The sequence below is a fragment of the Triticum dicoccoides genome, chromosome 6A (genome assembly GCF_002162155.2).
Source record: "Triticum dicoccoides isolate Atlit2015 ecotype Zavitan chromosome 6A, WEW_v2.0, whole genome shotgun sequence".
NCBI lineage: Eukaryota > Viridiplantae > Streptophyta > Magnoliopsida > Poales > Poaceae > Triticum > Triticum dicoccoides.
This window is the reverse complement of record NC_041390.1, coordinates 342,787,172-342,804,548: the sequence shown is the minus strand read 5'-3', so window position 1 is coordinate 342,804,548 and position 17,377 is coordinate 342,787,172.

Sequence of the window (17,377 nt, the reverse complement as noted above, 5' to 3'; positions counted from 1 at the left end):
GGCGCGGGAGGACGGCAGCGGGACGCGTGGCAGGCGGCGGTTGGCTGGGGCGCGGCGGCGGACGCGTCCGATTTAGGCGGCGGACATGTCCGTCGGTGGCGGGGCGATTTTAGGGTTTCGGGGGAAGAAGGAGATCCGAATTTCGGGAGGGGACTTTAAATAGGCATAGAGGGAGCTAGGAGAGTCCAAATGAGGTGCGGTTTTCGGCCACGCGATCGTGATCGAACGCTCTAGATGATGGAGAAGGCTTTGGTGGGTTTTGGGCCAAATTGGAGGGGTGTTGGGCTGCAACACACACGAGGCCTTTTCGGTCCCTTGGTTAACCGTAGGAGTATCAAACGAAGTCCAAATGATACGAAACTTGACAGGCGGTCTACCGGTAGTAAACCAAGGCCGCTTGGCAAGTCTCGGTCCAATCCGGAAATGTTTAACCCCCACACACGAAAGAAAGCTAGAAATGACCACCGGAGGAGAACGAAGCGCCGGAATGCAAAACGGACAACGGGGAAAATGCTCGAATGCATGAGACGAACACGTATGCAAATGCAATGCACATGATGACATGATATGAGATGCATGACAACGACAACAACACACGGAGACAAAGAGCCGAACCCGAGAAAATAAATTAACTTAATGCCGGAAACGGCAAGAGTTGGAGTACAAATTGGGAAAGTTACATCCGGGGTGTTACAACACTCCACCACTACGAAAGGATCTCATCCCGAGATCTAGGACTGAAAGAACGCCGGGTACTCAGAACGGAGGTGATCCTCGCGTTCCCAGGTAGCTTCACGGTCAGAATGGTGTGACCACTTGACTTTGAGAAATTTGATTGACTTGTTGCGAGTCTTGCGTTCCGTCTCTTCAAGAATAGCAACTGGGTGCTCACGATAAGAGAGATCTTCTTGGAGCTCAATGTCCTCGAAGTTGACGGTGCGGTCAGGAGTCTTGAGGCACTTTCGAAGCTGAGAGACATGGAACACGTCATGAACATTTGCAAAGTTTGAAGGAAGCTCGTGTTGATAGGCGAGGTCGCCTCTCTTGCTGACAATCTTGAAAGGTCCCACGTATCTGGGGGCAAGCTTCCCTTTGATACCGAAGCGACGAGTACCTTTCATAGGAGAGACGCGGAGGTAAACATGATCTCCGATCTCGAAAGCCAAATCACGGTGCTTACTATCATAGTAGCTCTTCTGACGGGATTGGGCTGCTTTGAGGTTATCTCGAATGACTTTGCACATTTCCTCTGCTTCTGTGATTAAGTCATTTTCGAGAAGCTGACGTTCACCGGTTTCAGACCAGTTGAGAGGGGTACGACACTTCCTGCCATACAAAATTTCAAATGGGGCCTTGCCCGAACTTGCTTGAAAACTGTTGTTGTAGGAGAATTCAGCATAAGGAAGACAGTCCTCCCACTTCATGCCGAAGGAGATCACACAAGCCCTGAGCATATCTTCAAGAATCTGGTTGACACGCTCGACTTGACCGCTAGTTTGAGGATGGAAAGCTATGCTAAAGCAGATGTTGGTGCCCATGGCCTTCTGAAAAGAATCCCAATACTTCGAGGTAAAGATGCTGCCACGGTCTAAAGAGATCACTTGTGGAATACCATGCAGAGAGACAATATGAGAGGTATAGAGTTCCGCCAATTGAGCTGCAGTGATCTACTCTTTGATAGGCAGAAAGTGAGCCACTTTGGTGAGTTTGTCGATGACAACGAATATAGCATCATTGCCACGCTTGGACTTTGGAAACCCAGTCACGAAGTCCATTTCAATGTGGTCAAACTTCCATTCTGGAATGGCAAGAGGTTGGAGGAGACCAGCTGGCCTTTGATGTTCTGCCTTCACTCTTCTGCAGACATCACATTCATTCACGAATTGAGCGATCTCACGCTTCATTCAAGTCCACCAATAAGCCTGCTTAAGGTCCTGATACATCTTCATGCTCCCAGGGTGGATGGAGAGGAGAGAATTGTGTGCCTCATTCATGATCACTTTACGGAGGTCACCTTTGGGTACAACAATACGATCCTCGAAGAAGAGAGTATCCTTGTCATCAAGGCGGTAGCACTTGTACTTGGGTTGACTCTTGGCAATCCCAATCTTCACCTTTTTCACCATAGCATCAAGAAGCTGGGCTTGGCGAATCTGGTCTTCTAAGGTAGGAGAGACTTGAAGGTTGGCGAGGAATCCTTGAGGAACAACTTGCAGACTAAGTTTGCGGAAAGCTTCACAAAGCTCGGGTTGATAAGGCTTAAGAATCAGGCTGTTACAATAAGCTTTTCTGCTCAAAGCGTCAGCAATCACATTGGCCTTGCCTGGAGTATACTCGATACTCGGATTATACTCTTGAATCATTTCGGCCCATCGAGTTTGCCTGAGGTTGAGATTAGGCTGAGTGAAGATGTACTTGAGACTCTTGTGATCAGTGAAAATGTCCACTTTTCTTCCCAAGAGAAGATGTCTCCAAGTCAAAAGAGCATGCACAACTGCCGCCAACTCAAGATCATGAGTGGGGTAGTTCTTCTCATTAGGCTTCAACTGGCGAGAGGTATAAGCAACAACTTTCTTCTCTTGCATCAATACTGCGCCAAGACCTTGGAGAGAGGCATCACAAAAGACCTTGTACGGCTTGGATTCATCAGGCGGAGTCAGAACTGGAGCAGTGATCAATTTCTCTTTCAAAGTGTTGAAAGCAATGTCACACTCCGGAGACCAAATGTACTTGACATGCTTCTGGAGAAGATTAGAGAGAGGCTTCGCGATCTTAGAAAAGTTTTCAACGAATCTTCGGCAATAACTTGCGAGACCGAGGAAGCTATGGAGTTGCTTCACGTTCTGATGAGGTTCCCAATTCACAATTGCAGACACCTTCTCAGGATTCACAGCAATGCCCTTGGCGGAGATGATATGACCAAGATAAAGAACCTCATCGAGCCAAAATTCACACTTGGAGAACTTGGCGTAGAACTGATGTTCCCTGAGCTTATCGAGTACCAAACGCAAGTGCTTGGCATGATCTTCCTTGTTCTTCGAGAAAACCAGAATTTCATCGAGATAGACCAAAACGAAGTCATTGGTGTAGGCATTGAAGATGAAGTTCATCATGCGAGAGAACGTCGGAGGAGCGTTGACGAGGCCAAAAGACATGACAGTGTATTCATATGAACCATAGCTTGTCCTGAAAGCTGTCTTGGGAATATCTTGCTCACGGATTCGAATCTGATGATAACCCATACGGAGATCAAGCTTGGAGAATACTTGGGCACCTTTGAGTTGTTCGAACAGCTCGTTGATGTTGGGAAGTGGATATTTGTTCTTGATGGTCTTCTTGTTCAATGGACAGTAATCAACACAAAGTCGGTCTGTTCCATCCTTCTTCTTCACAAAAAGAACACCACAACCCCACGGAGAAGAACTAGGCCGGATGAGACCCATTTTCTCTTGAATATCAAGTTGCTTCTTCAGCTCCTTCAACTCTTCAGGTCCGAGCTTGTAAGGACGTTTGCACACAGGTTCCGTGCCGGGCTCAAGATCAATAACGAATTCAACTGGTCGGTGCGGAGGCATTCCTGGGAGCTCTTCTCGAAAGACGTCTTGATATTCGCAAACGACTGGAATCTGCGAGATAGCATCTAGTTCACCCTTCTCATTGAGAGAAAACAGACGGATGGTATCATCACGAGCGGCAAAGACAATTACATCTTCAGATGAATGAGTCAATTGAATCTGCCTGGCAGCACAATCAAGATGTGCCTTGTGCTTAGAAAGCCAATCCATTCCGAGAATAAGATCAATATCCGAGTTACCAAGAACCACCGGAGAAGAGAGAAACTTGTAGTCCCCCAATGTGATAGAGATGTCGGGAGCAACCAAACTAGAAGTCAAAAGCTTGCCGGGAGAAACAACTTGCATGGCTTTGGGCATGATGTTAGTATCAACATTGTGCTTCAATGCAAAAGGGCATGACAAAAAGGAATGCGATGCACCAGTGTCAAAAAGAACTTTAGCTGGAATATCGTTAACAGGAAGGTTACCCATGATCACATCTGGTGAGTCCTCTGCCTGAGCTGCATTCAGCAAATTGACCTTGGCGTGCTTGGGGTTATGCTTGACCACAGTTGTACTTGCCGATCTGACAGGAGCAGGAGGAAGACGCCTCTGGTTGAAACACTTGTTGGCATAGTGACCCTTCTCTTGGCACTTGTTGCACGTGACCTCTGAAAGCGGACGGTGATACGGAGCACTCGATCTTGGAGCTTGAGACAAAGTCTTGTTCTGAAAGCCAGGGTTGGGTGGGTGGGAAGATCCACTGTCACCTTTGCTCTTCTGCTGATACGGCTGATGGAACGGAGGAGGAGGAAGCCAATACTTCTGCTACTTGGCCACTTGAGTAGAGGAAGAAGGAGTAATATCTCTGACTCGCTTCTTGGAAGCATCACACCTCAACTGAGCAGCCTCTTGCTCCAGTGCCATGTTGTAGAACTCATCGTACCTCAAGGGCTCAAGGAGAACAAGAGCTAGCTGAATTTCTTCTCTGAGACTACCCCTGAACTGGTATATCATGCTCTTCTCATCAGGTACGTCCTGCTTGGCAAAGCGGGCGAGCTTCTGGAACAACTTGTTGTAGTCATAGACAGACAAAGAGCCTTGCTTCAGGTTGCGGAATTCCTCATGCTTGCTTTCAACCACGCTCTGGGGAATATGATGAGCTCGGAAATCTTGACGGAATTCATCCCAAGTGATAACACGTCCACCTCTGGGGTCCTTGTACTGCTGGAACCATTCTGCAACTTGATCTTTGAGTTGGAAGGAAGCGAACTTAACAAAGTCCTCAGGCCTGATGTTACTGCACTCGAAATGCTTGCACAGATCCACAAGCCAATCGTCAACATCGGTTGCCTCAACACAATTGCTGAAAGTCTTTGGCCCATTAGCAAGGAACTGGTTGAGTGTAGCAAAGTGATTCTGATTGTTGCCTTGATTCCCTTGGTTGCCTTGATTGCGCTCTTGAAGAATTTGCATTATCAACTGTGTGTTTGCATTGGTTGCGGCCATCACAGCTTGCCATGCCTCCGGAGGAGGTGGAGGTGGTGGCGGATCACGATTCAGAGTCGTGCGCGTTGGAGGAGCCATCCTGAAGAGGTTGACATCCATTAGCACATTGATAGACAAATATTGAAGTTGAATCCAACGGAATGAACATTGCAACATATAGTCTTCACATCCGAACAAAATGAACGAATGCATTCCTCTTGAAATGGTCACATATCCATAAATTGAGAAGCCACTTAAAATTAAGATAGAGAAATAAATCAACAAGGTACGGATCAAGAACGAATAATCGGTAAGAAATCCCAATCTCAAACCAATATCCGTGGAAGAAGAACTAGAGCTACTAGAATTCCCACCTATGAAACCCCCGAACCTTTCCGGTTATGCAATCAGGTGTTGGGGATACAGGGGAAGCATAATATCTCACCCAAATCTAGCAAATCCTACATCCAGCTGTATCCATCCTTCAACACATAACCAAGAAACCTTCAGAAATCATCTACCTCAACCTTCGAAAAGCATCCGTTATACAAGTTATGGCGATACTCCCGAACTCCCGCCCCAGTACTGGGTGGCGTCGAGGTTATCTCACCAACGAACTGCATAAAAGAGATTTTTGATGTCGGCGTACTTAACTCAGGTATCCTAGAACTGCAACGATAAAATTATGATGACAACACCTCAGAGCTCAACTCCCCGGGACACTTCCACTAAACCCCTGACAGGAGGCACCAAGACAATGTTCTCATCATAAAACCATCGGAACGATTGCAAGATACCCGCGTGATCCTAATTTTTTTTAGTGAAATTTGAGAAGAGAAGAGTCAAAGCTCTACGTCAGGATGCCTTACCAGAGCAATGAGGAGACTGGGAAGTAAAAAGAATTCCTAAACTCTCCAATATATAATTCCTAATGACTCAAAACATTTTTCTAGACACAACTCGGCTGCTAAAAACGATCAAGCAATGGGGCTCCTAAGGTCGGGGAAGGCTCTGATTACCAACTTGTAACACCCTCGATGCGACTATATCTCCCACGTGTCAAGGCACGACTTAGAGGCATAATCGCATTGAAGGCATATGTCGCAAGTTAGGCAATCTTCACAACATCCCATGTAATATAATAATAAAGAGGAGATAACATAGTTGGCTTACACTCGCCACGTCAATCAAGTACATAAATAACATTACATCAACCAAACACTCATGGCCCGACTACGGCGCCAAAATAAAAGATAACCGAACATGCGACACGGTCCCAATCACCCCCAACTGGGCACCGCTACTGATCATCAGGAAAGGAAACATAGTAACGTTGAGAGTCTTCGTCGAACTCCCACTTGAGCTCAAGCGCGTCACCTGGGGCGGAATCATCAGGGCCTGCATCTGGTGTAATAGTAATCTGTGAGCTACAGGGACTCAGCAATCTCGCACCCTCGCGATCAAGACTATTTAAGCTTATAGGTAAGGCAAGGTAAATATGTGGAGCTGCAGCAAGCGACTAGCAAGTATGGTGGCTAACTTATTCGCAAAAGAGAGCGAGAAGAGGAGGCAAAGCGCGAGCGAGAAACTAGAGATCAACCTGCGCAAACATTACTCCAACACCGTGTCCACTTCTCGGACTCCGCCGAGAAAAGGCCATCACGGTAACACACTTAGTTGATTCATTTTAATTGAGTTAAGGTTCAAGTTATCTACAACCGGAAATTAACAAATTCCCATCTGCCCATAACCGCGGGCATGGCTTTCGAAAGTTCAAATCCCTGCAGGGGAGCCCCGACTTAGCCCATGACAAGCTCTCAGGTCAACGAAGGAATAGACCTCCTCCCAAGATGTTCCGATCAGACTCGGTATCTCGGTTCTTCAAGACACTTCGATAGGTTAAAACAAGGCCAGCAACACCGCTCGAATGTGCCGACAAATCCCGATAGGAGCTGCACATATCTCTTTCTCAGGGCACACTCAGATTGTCTAAACTTCCGGTAGGCCAGCCCAGAGTTGCCCCTGGTAGCCACCGGCGGCTGACAGTTTGGACCAACACTCAGAGGAGCACTGGCCCGGGGGGGGTTTAAATAAGATGCCCCTCGGGCTTCGGAAACCCAAGGTAAAAAGAGGCTAGGTGGCAAATGGTAAAACCAAGGTTGGGCATTGCTGGAAAAGCTTTAATCAAGGCGAACTATCAAGGGGTTCCCATTATAACCCAACCGCGTAAGGAACGCAAAATCCGGGAACATAACACCAATATGACGGAAACTAGGGCGACAAGAGTGGAACAAAACACTAGGCGAGAGGCCGAGCATTCCACCCTTTACCAAGTATATAGATGCTTTAATATAACATGGCAATATAATGATATCCCAACAAGTAAATAAATGTTCCAACAAGGAACGGCCTCCAATCTTCACCTGCAACTAGGAACACTATAAGAGGGGCTGAGCAAAGCAGTAACATAGCCAATCAACGGTTTGCTAGGACATGGTGGGTTAGAGGTTTGACATGGAAATTTGGGAGGCTTTAAAGCAAGTGGTAGGCATCGTAGCATTGGCATAGCAAAAGAGCGAGCAAACTAGCATAGCAAAGATAGTAGTGATTTCGAGGGTATGATCATCTTGCCTGCACAGTTGTCAGAGTTGACTGGATCCTCGAAAGCAAACTCAACGAGCTCCTCGTTAGTGAACTCGTCTCCTGGCTCTACCCAAACAAGACAAACAAGCAACAAGGACACAATCAACCACGTGCAAGGATCAAACACGATGATGCAAAGATGATATTTTATGCGGGATGCGATGCGGGATGCATATGCAAGATATGACAGGAAATGCATGAACCTGGCCTCAACTTGGAAATACAAGTGTGCCACTGGAAATATGAGATGAAATCACTTGAAAACGATATAAAGAACGCCGGAATCGGAGTTACGGTTTGGAAATGGCAAGCGATTCAAATATGACACCGGTCTGCGATTTACAGCGAGTAGCCATCTAAATGCAATGAGATGAACAAGCTACAGCACCCAAACATGACAACAAAATACATGGCAGGGATGCATTCAAGATGCTTAACAAAAGTCTAGCACTGAGCTACGGCCAATTCATCCATTAACAGGTTCAAACAAGCATGGCAAAAATGCATATGGCAAACAGATGTCAGACTTAGTGAAATTAAAACTTGTCTGGAATTTCAGATCAGGTAGCACACTTCGGAGCAAGAAAACTACATGCTACAGGACCTGAACATGGCAAAGTAAAGCATGGCATGGAGCTACTCAAAGAGCTTAACAAAAGTCCCTTAGTGACCTTGAGCCAAAAGGGATCAGAAAAGACAATTGCATGCATGTGAACATGGCAAAAACATAATCAGATCACAGACTTGGTGAAAACTGGAGCAAGCTGAAAACAGAACTCAAGTAGGCATGTTTACGAGCTAGATGCACTCACTACGGTGCAAGTCATGACAAGATAAGCATACATCCATCAAGAAGACACAAAATGCAAGCTAGACATGGCAGGAACAATAGCATAGCATGCATGGATCAACTACAACATCATCGGCAATATTGCAAACAAGTTGACAATCTGCCCAGATTCACAAAGTAGCAAAAGTAGAGCTTGATTGACTCAAACTAGGGTGATCCATAATTGCAAATGAAGACATGGATGGATAGAGCACTACAATATTAACAAAACATCCTTACTGATCATCCTCAAAAGAGGCACGGATCACTAGGAAACAACATGAACATATGGCATCATGAGATAAACAGCTCAAGGACTTAGTGGAATTGCTAAGTCCCTGAAAACAGAATTACCAAGTGCACCACTTTGCAAGCTTGTGCTAGTCACCACACACATCACCAAAATACATGGGTTGCACCTCTGGAAAGATGACAAAACCCTTAACAAAACATATGTAGAACTCAGGGGCATATCATGCACACATTAATCATGGCAAAAATGACAAAAAGCTAGATGGAGTAGCAGATCTGACAATAATCTCAAGTAGCCCTCTTCTAACAGCATTTCGGGCATCAAGCTGAACTCAAATGAAAATGATGCAATGGGATGAAATGATGTACTCTCTGAGATGAACATTTCGATATGCTATATGCATGAATCGGAGCTACGGATGCAAAGTTACGAGGCTATGAACATGAGCACTTGAACTGCAGACTTAGGGAAGAAATTGAGAGGTCAACCCCTAGGGTTCGTCCCAGATCTGGATCGGCACGCGAACCGAGGACGGCCGGCCGGAGTTTCGCCGGAGCAGGGCGCAGGGCGGCGCCGGGGAGGTCGGGGGAGGCGGATCGGGCGGATCCGGTCGCCGGAGGACCTGCCGGCGACGAGGACAGCGCGGCGAGGGGCGGACGACGAGGTGAGGCGGCGTGGATCCATCGGACGGCGACGGCGGCCGGGCGATGGCCGCGGCGAGGGGGCGCCGACATCAGGGAAGACCCGGTGGAGCGGGGCAGCGACGAGGCGGATCGGGCGGCGGGGAGCGGCTGGGCCCTCGGGGGCCCCGGCTGGGCTCGCGGGCCGCGGCGCGGGAGGACGACGGCGGGACGCGTGGCAGGCGGCGGTTGGCTGGGGCGCGGCGCCGGACGCGTCTGATTTAGGCGGCGGACATGTCCGTCGGTGGCGGGGCGATTTTAGGGTTTCGGGGGAAGAAGGAGATCCGAATTTCGGGAGGGGACTTTAAATAGGCATAGAGGGAGCTAGGAGAGTCCAAATGAGGTGCGGTTTTCAGCCACGCGATCGTGATCGAACGCTCTAGATGATGGAGCAGGCTTTGGTGGGTTTTGGGCCAAATTGGAGGGGTGTTGGGCTGCAACACACACGAGGCCTTTTCGGTCCCTCGGTTAACTGTAGGAGTATCAAACGAAGTCCAAATGATACGAAACTTGACAGGCGGTCTACCGGTAGTAAACCAAGGCCTCTTGGAAAGTCTCGGTCCAATCCGGAAATGTTTAACCCCCACACACGAAAGAAAGCTAGAAATGACCACCGGAGGAGAACGAAGCGCCGGAATGCAAAACAGACAACGGGGAAAATGCTCGAATGCATGAGACGAACACGTATGAAAATGCAATGCACATGATGACATGATATGAGATGCATGACAACGACAACAACACACGGAGACAAAGACCCGAACCCGAGAAAATAAATTAACTTAATGCCGAAACAGCAAGAGTTGGAGTACAAATTGGGAAAGTTACATCCGGGGTGTTACATGGTGCTACTTTGAAGCACAAGTGTGGAAAAAGGATAGTAGCATTGTCCTTTCTTAATTTATATATTTTTTCTTTTTTATTTGGCCTTTCTTTTTTTTCTTTTTTTGTCCTTCTTTTTTTCTTCTTCGGGACAATGCTCTATTAATTATGATCATCACACTTCTATTTATTTACAACTCAAAGATTACAAATCAATACTAGAACAAAATATGACTCTATATGCATGCCTCCGGCGGTGTACCGGGATGGGCAATGAATCAAGAGTGACATGTATGATAAATTATGCATGGTGGCTTTGCCATAAATACGATGTTAACTACATGATCATGCAAGGCAATATGACAATGATGATGCGTGTCATGATGAACGGAATGGTGGAAAGTTGCATGGCAATATATCTCGGAATGTCTATGGAAATGCTATAATAGGTAGGTATGGTGGCTGTTTTGAGGAAGATATAAGGATGTTTATGTGTGACAGAGCATATCGTATCATGGGGTTTGGATGCACCGGCGAAGTTTGCACCAACTCTCAAGGTGAGAAAGGGCAATGCACGGTACCGAAGAGGCTAGCAATGATGGAAGGGTGAGAGTGCGTACAATCCATGGACTCAACATTAGTCATAAAGAACTCACATACTTACTGCAAAAATCTACAAGTCATCAAAAAACAAGCACTACACGCATGCTCCTAGGGGGATAGATTGGTAGGAAAAGACCATCGCTCGTCCCCGACCGCCACTCATAAGGAAGGCAATCAAAGAAACACCTCATGCTTCAAATTTGTCACCCAACGGTTACCATACGTGCATGCTATGGGACTTGCAAACCTCAACACAAGTATTTCTCAAATTCACAATTACTGAACTAGCACGACTCCAATATTAGCATCTTCATATCTCAAAACAATTATCAAGCATCAAACTTCTCATAGTATTCAATGCACCTATATGAAAGTTTTTATTATACCCATCTTGGATGCCCATCATATTAGGACTAGTTTCATAACCAAAGAAAATTACCATGATGTTTAAGACTCTCAAAATAATATAAGTGAAGCATGAGAGTTCATCTATTTCTTAAAAAGAAAACCACCGCTGAGCTCTAAAAAGATATAAGTGAAGCGCTAGAGCAAATGACAAACTACTCCGAAAGATATAAGTGAAGATCAATGAGTAGTTGAATAATTATGTAACTATGTGAAGACTCTCTAACATTTAAGAATTTCAGATCTTGGTATTTTATTCGAACAACAAGCAAAACAAAAGAAAATAAAATGACGCTCCAAGCAAAACAGATATCATGGGGTGAATAAAAATATAGCTCCAAGTAAAATTACCAATGAACGAAGACGAAAGAGCGGATGCCTTCTGCGGCATCCCCAAGCTTAGGCTTTTGGTTGTCCTTGAATATTACCTTGGGGTGCCTTGGGCATCCCCAAGATTAGGCTCTTTCCACTCCTTATTCCATAGTCCATTGAATCTTTACACAAAGGTTGATAACTTCACAACACAAAACTTAACAGAAAACTTGTAAGCTCCGTTAGTATAAGAAAATAAATCACCACTTAGTTACTGTTGTGAACTCATTCTAAATTCATATTCGTGTAATATCTACTGTATTCCAACTTCTCTATGGTTCATACCCTCCGATACTACTCATAGATTCATCAAAATAAGCAAACAACACATAGAAAATAGAATCTGTCAAAAACAGAAAAGTCTGTAGTAATCTGTATCAAACGTATACTTCTGTAACTCAAAAAATTACGAAATAAATTGTTGGACCTAAGGAATTTGTCTATTAATCATCCTCAAAAATAATCAACTTAATAGCACTCTCCAGTAAAAAAGGTAGCTAATCTCGTGATTGCTAAAGTTTCTGTTTTTATAGCAAGATCACAAAGACTTCACCCAAGTGTTCCCAAAGGTTCTACTTGGCACAAACACTAATTAAAATGTAAAACCGCATCTAAACATAGGCGAGATGAATTATTTATTAATAAACAGGAACAAAAAAAATTGGGTTGCCTCCCAACAAGCGCTAACGTTTAACGCCCCTAGCTAGGGATGATGATTTCAATGATGCTCACATAAAAGATAAGAATTGAAACATAAAGAGAGCATCATGAATAATATGACTAGCACATTTAAGTCTTAACACTTCCTATGCATAGGGATTTTGTGAACAAATAACTTATGGGAACAATAATCAACTAGCATAGGAAGGCAAAACAAACATAACTTCAGAACTTTAAGCACATAGAGAGGAAACTTGATATTATGGAAGTTCCTACAAGCATATATTCCTCCCTCATAATAATTTTCAGTAGCATCATGAATGAATTCAACAATATAACTATCACAAAACATATTCCTAACATGATCCACATGTATGCAAAGTTGACACTCTTCCAAAATAGTGGGATTAACATTAACTAAAGTCATGGCCTCTCCAAACCCACTTTCATAATTATCACAATAAGATTCAACACCCTCCAAAATAGTGGGATCATTACTTCCTCAAGTTGACACTCTTCCAAACCCACTTTCATTAATAAAATCATCATAAATAGGAGGCATGCTATCATCAAAATAAATTTGCTCATCAAAACTTGGGGGACAAAAAAATCATCTTCATCAAATATAGCATCCCCAAGCTTGTGGCTTTGCATATCATTAGCATCATGGATAGTCAAATAATTCATACTAACAACATTGCAATCATGCTCATCATCCAAATATTTAGTGCCACACATACACTCTTCTTCTAACACTTTGGCACAATTATTGAAATCCTCACGAAAGACATTAAAAACATGAAGCATATGAGGTACCCTCAATTCCATTTTTTATTTTATAGACTAAACTAGTGATAAAACAAGAAACTAAAAGATTCTATTGCAAGATCTAAAGATATACCTTCAAGCGCTAACCTCCCCGGCAACGGCTCTAGAAAAGAGCTTGATGTCTACTACACAACCTTCTTCTTGTAGACGTTGTTGGGCCTCCAAGTGAAGAGGTTTGTAGGACAGTAGCAAATTTCCCTCAAGTGGATGACCTAAGGTTTATCAATCCATGGGAGGCGTAGGATGAAGATGGTCTCTCTCAAACAACCCTGCAACCAAATAACAAAGAGTCTCTTGTGTCCCCTACACACCCAATACAATGGTAAATTGTATAGGTGCACTAGTTCGGCAAAGAGATGGTGATACAAGTGCAATATGGATGGTAGATATAAGTTTCTGTAATATGAAAAATAAAAAAACAGCAAGGTAACTAATGATAAAAGTGAGCAGAAACGGTATTGCAATGCGTTGAAACAAGGCCTAGGGTTCATACTTTTATAGTGCAAGTTCTCTCAACAATATTTACATAATTGGATCATATAACTATCCCTCAACATGCAACAAGAGTCACTCCAAAGTCACTAATAGCGGAGAACAAACGAAGAGATTATTGTAGGGTACGAAACAGCCTCAAAGCTATTCTTTCTGATTGATCTATTCAAGAGTCCGTATTAAAATAACACGAAGCTATTCTTTTCGTTAAATCTATCATAGAGTTCGTACTAGAATAACACCTTAAGACACAAATCAACCAAAACCCTAATGTCACCTAGATACTCCAATGTCACCTCAAGTATCCATGGGTATGATTATACCATATGCATCACACAATCTCAGATTCATCTATTCAACCAACACAAAGAAGTTCAAAGGGTGCCCCAAAGTTTCTACCGGAGAGTCAAGACGAAAACGTGTGCCAACCCCTATGCATAAGTTCACGAGGTCACAGAACTCGCAAGTTGATCACCAAAACATACATCAAGTGGATCACGTGATATCCCAGTGTCATCACAGATAAGCACATGCAATACATACATAAAGTGTTCTCAAATCCTTAAAGACTCAATCCGATAAGATAACTTCAAAGGGAAAATTCAATTCATCACAAGAGAGTACAGGGGAGAAACATCATAAGATCCGACCATAATAGCAAAGCTCGCGATACATCAAGATCGTGCCGAATCAAGAACACGAGAGAGAGAGAGAGAGATCAAACACATATCTACTGGTACATACCCTCAGCCCCGAGGGTGAACTACTCCCTCCTCTTCATGAAGAGCGCCGGGATGATGAAGATGGCCACCGGAGAGGAATTCCCCCCTCTGGCAGGGTGCCGGAACGGGTCTAGATTGGTTTTCGGTGGCTACAGAGGCTTGCGGCGGCGGAACTCCCGATCTAGGTTTCTTTCTGGAAGTTTGGGGTTATATAAGAGGTGTTGCAGTCGGGAACAAGTCAGGGGGGTCCCCAAGGTGGCCACGAGGTAGGGGGGCGCGCCCAAGGGGTAGGGCGCGCCCCCACCCTCGTGGTGGCCTCGGGACTCTTCTGGCCCATCTCCGGTACTCTATGGGCTTCTTCTGGTCCAAAAATGATCTCCATGAAATTTCAGGTCAATTGGCCTCTGTTTGGTTTTCCTTTTCTGCGATACTCAAAAACAACAAAAAACAGAAACTGGCACTGGGCTCTAGGTTAATAGGTTAGTCCCAAAAATCATATAAAATAGCATATAAAGCATCCAAGGTTGATAATATAATTGCATGGAACAATCAAAAATTATAGATACGTTGGAGGCGTATCAAGCAGCCATCGTTTTAACGTCCCCCACTTGAGATACATTCCAGTACGTACTCCAAATATTATACACAGACTCCAACAATGCGGCCAAATACGAGGCCTGGTTGCACGGTCTTCGGATGGATACCTCCATTGGCATACAACGCCTGGAGGTGCGCGGGGATTAAAATCTTGCAATATCCAAAATAATTGGAAACTTCAACGCCAAGGATCCGAAGATGGCGGCCTATTGCAACGCCGCACCCAAAATATCAGCTCGGTTCGAGGGACTCGAGTTTCATCACGTGGCTCGAGAAAGCAATCAAGCGGCGGATGTCCTTGCTCGCATGGGCGCCAAGCATGACCCCGTCCCGCCTAACATATTTTTGGAAAGGCTCTTCAAGCAATCTGTGGTGTGGTAGGATGAGAGCAGCAACACTAGTCCAGATCCGATTATATCCCCAGATTCCGAACACAATACCGATATCATCGGGGGCTTAGCCACCAAAATAACACCATCGGCCCATCTAATAATGGCAGTAATTGCCCCATGGACCAAACCCTTCTTGGCCTACCTTAATAGGCGAGAGCTCCCTGAGGACCAGAAAGAGGCTCGCTGCATTGTTCGGCCCTCTAAAGCCTACAAGGTCCATGACAGAGAGCTCTACAAGAAAAGTGCCACCGGAGTCCTTCAAAGATGTATCACCAAACAATAGGGACGGCAGCTCCTGGCTAAAATCCATGCGGGTCTCGGCGGTCACTACGACACGGCTCGGGCCCTTGTAAGTAAGGCCTTCCGTACAGGTTTCTTTTGGCCGATGGCCCGAGCATATGCATAGGACCTGGTCCAATGTTGCATCGGATGCCAGCTCTTCGCCAATCAAAGCCATATGCCATCTACTGCTTTACAAACAATCCCCATTACTTGGCCTTTTGCGGTCTGCGGGCTTGATATGGTAGGACCCCTTAAAGGAGGACGCCATAAGAAAAAATATATGCTAGTCATGGTAGATAAATTCACCAAATGGATAGAGGCCAAACCAGTGCAAACATCTGAAGCTGGACTGGTGATAGACTTTATATCCGGTGTCATGCACCGTTATGGTGTCCCACACAGCATCATCACCGATAACGACTCCAATTCCACAGCCGATAAAGTGAAATCCTAGTGTGCTAAGTTGGGCATTAAGCTCGATTACGCCTTGGTCTATCATCTGCAAACAAACGGTGAAGTCAAACGAGCTAATGGCCTTATTATGAACGGCATTAAGCCTAGACTAGTGTGGTCATTGAAAGAATCAGATAAGCACTGGGTTGAGGAGCTAGACTCCATGCTCTAGGGGCTGCGGACCACGCCCAATCACACTACCGGATACACACCATTCTTCATGGTGTACGGTGCAGAGGCCGTTTTTCCCTGCGACATCATTCATGACTCACGTGGAGTGCGCATGTATGAAGAGAGAGAAGCCGAGTTGGATCGGTAGGACAATCTAGATGCCTTGGAGGAGGAGCGCGGCGTTGCAAAGGCCCGTTCTGCATTCTGTCAACAATAGAGAGGTACGGGCCAACACTTATAATGTTGGTGAACTCGTTCTACGCTTGCCAGAAAAAAAAGGACAAACTCAAGCCCAAGTGGGAGGGTCCCTTCATCATCGATGAAGTTCTCACTGGAGGAGCGTACAAAATGTGTGATGCATCGGACAATCGCCTAGAGCCTAACCCGTGGAATGCGGCCAGACTCCGAAGATTCTACGCCTAAAGCCAGACTCTTTGTTCGTTTTCTTCTCCCTTTTCTCCATTTTTCCTCTCTTTAACCTTATTGTCTAGCTCTTTAGCTCTTCTGCGGCCAGACCGTGCAACTATGATGTGCACATCCTTAAATGTATACACTCACAATACCTCGGGGCTTCTTTTGCAGAAGGTTATTATTATTTTCCGAGCATCAAGCTCAACACATATGTGTCCTCTTCCACATATGTACCTTTTCTTCGCCATTATATGCATCGTTATGACTTAAGTTTTTGCCAAGCTGGGTTTCCTCGCTCCTTTGCTTATGCCCTATGTTCCCATTTGTTCGGCTAGGGCATAAAGGGAGCACCTCTGCGATTGTTACAGCTGGGTCATCCAAACTTGTACCTCAGACTAGGTGAAGCCGAAAGCTAGCGTTCTTAAGGGAATATTCGGTCGGCGGACTAAAGACGTTATACCCTGTTTACATCATGAACCCCCAGATGATACGTATACTATGATTTTTCGATCACAGTTCGGACATGCATACTAACGCATGTTCACCCAGGGAAAGGAACCCTTAACGGAACTATTCTCCCTAGAAGATGTTTCTTACAATCAACATGTAATATAACATAGCTAGCCGGACACAAATTGTCTGTTCAAGCAACTATGACCCCTACGCCTGGTCTCCATGCATACCCCAATCTATATTACCATTACGGTATTCCAAAACACT